The sequence below is a fragment of the Arachis hypogaea genome, chromosome 16 (genome assembly GCF_003086295.3).
Source record: "Arachis hypogaea cultivar Tifrunner chromosome 16, arahy.Tifrunner.gnm2.J5K5, whole genome shotgun sequence".
NCBI lineage: Eukaryota > Viridiplantae > Streptophyta > Magnoliopsida > Fabales > Fabaceae > Arachis > Arachis hypogaea.
Window position 1 is genome coordinate 44,426,275 of NC_092051.1, and position 6,000 is coordinate 44,432,274.

The window sequence follows — 6,000 nt, forward strand, 5'->3', positions numbered from 1 at the left end:
ATTTGGTGTAGTAAAGTCACCAAGAATCTTCCTTGCATTGTTATTATTTTCGGCCATGTCTCCTTCTTTTTCGAAAATTTCTGTCAGATTTTCTCCAGAGAGTTGTGCTTTAGCTTCCCTTAGCTTCCTCTTCAGAGTCCTTTCAGGTTCAGGATCAACATCAACAAGAATGTTCTTATCCTTGTTCCTGCTCATATGAAAAAGAAGAAAACAGAAAAGAAGAGGAATCCTCTATGTCACAGTATAGAGATTCCTTTATGTGAGTAGAAGACGAAAAGAATAGAAGAAGAGAAATTTGAACACCAAGAGGAAGAGAGGGTTCGAATTTTGAGATAAAGAGAAGTGTTAGTAAATAAATAAATAATTAGATGGAGGTGAAAGAGAAGAATTTACGAAAATAATTGAAAAGAAAAAAAAATATTTTTGTTTTTAATTTAAAATTAAAGTTATAATTCGAAAAATTTTTAAAAAAAAGGAAAATTGAAATTAAATTAAAATTTAATTCAATTAGTTAATTAAAAAGGAATTTTGAAAAAGAGGAAGGTGATTTTCGAAAATTAGAGAGAGAATTAGTTAGGTAGTTTTGAAAAAGATATGATTGAAACAAAAAGATAGGATTGATTTGAAGAAGATTTGAAAACCAATTTAAAAAGATAAGAAGTTAGAAAAGAAGTTAGAAAAGATTTTGAAATTGATTTTGAAAAAGATGTGATTGAAAGATATTTTGAAAAAGATTTGAAAAAGAAATTTAAAAAGATTTGATTTTTGAAATTAAAGTTGATTACTTGACTAACAAGAAACTAAAAAGATATGATTCTAGAGTTTAAAGATTGAACCTTTCTTACTAGGCAAGTAACAAACTAAAAATTTTTTGAATCAATCACATTAATTGTTAGTAAAGATTTTGAAATTGTGAAATGAAATTAAGAAAAAGATTTTGAAAATCAATTTTAAAAGTTTTCGAAAATCATAAAAGAAAAATGAAAAAGATTTGATTTTTGAAAAAGTTTTGAAAAGATAGGATTTTTTTTTTGAAATTGAAATCTTGACTTGACTAACAAGAAACAACTAATTTTAAAAAATTTTGGAAAAGTCAATCCAAAGATTTCGAAATTTATGAGAAGAAAAAGGGAAAGATATTTTTTTTATTTTTGAATTTTTAATGAAGAAAGAGAAAAACAACAAAAAGACTCAAAACATGAAAATTATGAATCAAAATAAATGATGCATGCAAGAACACTATGAATGTCAAGATGAACACCAAGAACACTTTGAAGATCATGATGAACATCAAGAACTTATTTTTGAAAAATTTTCAAGAAAAGAAAACATGCAAGACACCAAACTTAGAAATTTTTTATTTTTAGACACTATGAATGCAAGAATGCATATGAAAAATAACAAAAGACACAAAACAAGAAAATATGAAGATCAAACAAGGAGACTTACCAAGAACAACTTGAAGATCATGAAGAATGCAATGCATGAATTTTCGAAAAAAAATGCACAAATTTTAAAAACATGCAATTGATACCAAACTTAAAAATTGACACTAGACTCAAACAAGAAACATCAAATTATTTTTTTGGTTCTTTTTTTCAAAAATTATTTGAAAAAAGAAAAATAAGGATTTCAAAATTTTTAATAAGAATTCCAGGAATCGTGTACTGTTAGTCTAAAGCTCCGGTCCAGAATTTAGACATGGCTTACTAGCCAGCCAAGCTTTCAGTGAAAGCTCCGGTCCAAAATACTAGACATGGCCAATGGCCAGCCAAGCTTTAACAGATACAAATCAGGCATCGAACAGCTGATACTTCGTTCAACTTGCTTCTATGCTGATGAGTAGAAGCCTCGGTCCAAAAGAATTAGACATGGCTTTACAGCTAGCCAGGTTTCAACATGTTTCATGAAACTCTAGAATTCATTCTTAAAAATTCTGAAGCCATAGAATAATTTATTTTTTTGAAAATTTTTTCGAAAAAATAAAAAGAATGAAAACAAAAACTTAAAATTAAAATAAAATTACCTAATCTGAGCAACAAGATGAACCGTCAGTTGTCCAAACTCGAACAATCCCCGGCAACGGCGCCAAAAACTTGGTGCACAAAATTGTGATCTCAATGGCGCCAACAACTTGGTACGCACAATCGTAATCTTGCTTCTTTGTCACAACTTCGCACAACTAACCAGCAAGTGCACTGGGTCGTCCAAGTAATAAACCTTACGTGAATAAGGGTCGATCCCACGGAGATTGTCGGCTTGAAGCAAGCTATGGTCACCTTGTAAATCTCAGTCAAGGCGGATTCAAATAGTTATGGTGAATTGATAATTAAAATATAAATAAACATAAAATACGGATAGAGGTACTTATGTAATTCATTGGTGAGAATTTCAGATAAGCGAATGGAGATGCTTTTGTCCCTTCTGATCCTCTACTTTCCTACTGTCTTCATCCAATTCTTCATACTCCTTTCCATGGCAAGCTTATGTTGGGTTTCACCGTTGTCAATGGCTACATCCCATCCTCTCAGTGAAAATGGTCCAAAATGCGCTGTCACCGCACAGCTAATCATCTGTCGGTTCTCGATCATACTGGAATAAGATTCAGTAATCCTTTTGCGTCTATCACTACGCACAGCACTCGCGAGTTTGAAGCTCGTCACAGCCATCCCTTCCCAGATCCTACTCGGAATACCACAGACAAGGTTTAAAATTTCCGGATCTCAAGAATGACCGCCAATAATTCTAGCCTATACCACAAAGACTCTGATCTCATGGAATGGAAGGCTCGGTTGTCAGGCGAGGCAACCATGCGTCATGAATCAGGAGGCTAAGAGATACACATTCAAACTTGTTTGCATGTAGAACAAAAGTGTTTGTCAGGCACGCGTTCATAAGTAAGAATGATGATAAGCGTCACATAATCATCACATTCATCATGTTCTTGTGTGTGAATGGATATCTTAGAGAAGAAATAGGCTTGAATTGAATAGAAAAACAATAATACTTTGCATTAATTCATGAGGAACAGCAGAGCTCCACACCTTAATCTATGGTGTGTAGAAACTCTACCGTTGAAAATACATAAGAACAAGGTCTAGACATGGCCAAATGGCCAGCCTCCCAAAGAGGGTTCAATCATCAAAACATGATCATAAGATCTCTCCCAAGATGAAAATACAATAGTAAAAAGTTCTATTTATACTAAACTAGTTACTAGGGTTATAGAAATAAGTAAATGATGCAGAAATCCACTTCCGGAGCCCACTTGGTGTGTGCTTGGGCTGAGCATTGAGCTTTCATGTGTAGAGACTTCTTTTGGAGTTAAACACCAGGTTGTAACCTGTTTCTGGCGTTTAACTATGCTTTGCAACCTGTTTCTGGCGTTTAACTCCATAATAGAGCAGAGAACTGGCATTGAACGCCAGTTTGCATCGTCTAAACTCGATCAAAGTATGAGCTATTATATATTTCTGGAAAGCCCTAGATGTCTACTTTCCAACGCAATTAAGAACATGCTATTTGGAGCTTTGTAGCTCCAGAAAATTCACTTTGAGTGCAGGGAGGTCAGAATCCAACAGCATCTGCAGTCCTTCTTCAGCCTCTGAATCTGATTTTTGCTCAAGTCCCTCAATTTCAGCCAGAAATTACCTGAAATCACAGAAAAACACACAAAATCATAGTAAAGTCCAGAAATGTGATTTTTATTTAAACACTAATAAAAATATACTAAAAACTAACTAAATCTTACTAAAAACATACTAAAAACAATGCCAAAAAGCGTATAAATTATCCGCTTATCAGATACCAAGAGGTTTAAATCTCAGTTTCATGAATCAAGGTATCATAGGCTCATGGAATCAAAGCACGTCATTTTGGAGATGGGCTTTAGACTAAGGGGTGGAGAGTATCCTATCATGAGAAGAATTACCAAGGAAAGGAGGTGGGAACTTTGTGTGAACCTTTAACAGACATCAGTGCAGTCATGATAAGAGAATTCTACGTAAATACTGTGAAGACAAGCCAGGACAGCCCTCCTTATAAGAGATATGTCAGGGGTGTTGAGGTATATTTTAGTCCACCATCAGTCATGAGGGCCCTACAGTTGAGAGTGATAACCTATGGAAAGCTTAGCTTTGAGGAAAGATTACAGGGTGAGAATGACCCTGACGAGATATTACATGGGTTATGCTTTGAAGACAGAGACTAGGAAAGGGACTCAGAGGGAGCTCCAAGCCATTTGAAAAGAATAGATCTCATACCAGAGGCCAAAGGGTGGTACGAGATAGTGAGGAAGTCTATACTGCCTACTGCAAACACCTCAGAAGTCACAATCCAGCGAGCTATCCTGACATATTGCATCTTAAAGGGAGGAGAAATCAACCTCTCACAGCTCATAGCAGGCAGCATTCAGGAGATGGCCGAGAGCACAAGCAAATCAAGTAGGCTTGGTCACCTAAGCACTATTCTGAGGCTGTGCAACAGGGCTGGGGTGCTCTTTGAAGATGAAGATACAGAGAAGGTAAAAGGAGGCAGGGGAATCACAAGGAGAAGCATGAAAGGTGCTACTGATGATGACAATCAAGAGGAAAGAAGATCCCAAGGAAGAAGAAGACCACAAGAAGAGGGAGAGCAAGCTTCTGGTGCACTGGATTTGAGTCAAATGTAGAGAACCATTGAAGAAATGTCTCAACAATTCGCAAAAGCACAGGAGCAATATCAAGAACAATATTTGAGGCAACAAGAGCAGTATCTGAAGGATCGAGAGCAACAAGAGAACTGGCAGCGCCAAAAAATGGAACAATAAGAGAAATGGCAGCAACAAATGATGGCTCAACAACAAGAATTTTAAACAAAGATTCTTGATGGGCAAAGGGAACAATCAGCAGATTTTTGAGAATCATATGATAGATTGTCTTTGCGACAAGCCAAGTATGGGGAATACACTCAGAATCTGTATCAGTGGAAGAACATATATCATACCATTGGGGAGCATAGACACATGGATAGAATGGAGTATGATATAGAAACCCAATCAAAGTTGGATTATGTAGTCCACAGCATGCCAGCATTGAAACCACAGATCAAGTCATTTGAGCAATGCCAAGAGTTAGTAGACCATCAGAGAGTAAGAACCAAGAAGCATGTAGCACACATGCGGCATGGGTTGGAGGAGGCTGGACTCTCAGGTCTGATAGACCCTATTTGAGATCGAAGGTGCCCTGTTGAAGAACCTCAAGATGCAACCAAGAAGAGGAAGAAGAAAGGAGAATCAAGCAGGAGCAATGAGCACGACAATTAGGAGGTGATGGAGTTTCTTTCATGTTTTTCAATTAAATAGGGATGATACATACCTGAAACATGATATGCCTCCAAATGCTTAATGTTTTGCACATTCATATTCTAAGTAGTTTTCTTACAAGTGATCTGTATTGTGCTTGTTATCAATCATTTGCTTAAATTCTGTTTTGTTCTCTTCTGCATAAATAAAAGAAAAATGTTTGAAACAAGAAAGTAATTGTTCAATGTTGTAGAAATTAGAATGAGAATTCAGTGGTGGTACTTGTTTGATTTAATGATTATCTCAATAATAAAAGCTGCATAATAAAATGTTTCTTGAAGTATGAATTAGGTTGCTATTATAAAGCCTTTTTATTAATGAATACCCCTTGAGAAGGAAGCAAAATAAGAAAGAAAAAGAAAAAGAAAAGCCAAGAATTGGCAGAGAAACAAACAATAAGGCTAGACACCAATAGCTTGGACCTTAGGACATATGCCTGTGGTGTTTTTGTACTAAGATATGCTTGGACAATTAGGTTCTGAGGAGTATTTTAAAACTTGGCCACTTGGATTAACTAATCTGGGATTGCCAACCGAAAGTCCATTATCAAGAGCAACCTAGTTACAAAATATTTAGTAATCCAAAGAGATTCTGGGCATAATGTTCCTAGGAAGAAATTGTGAGCCAAGTGTCTATGGTGAAGAAGTGTTGAGCAAAAA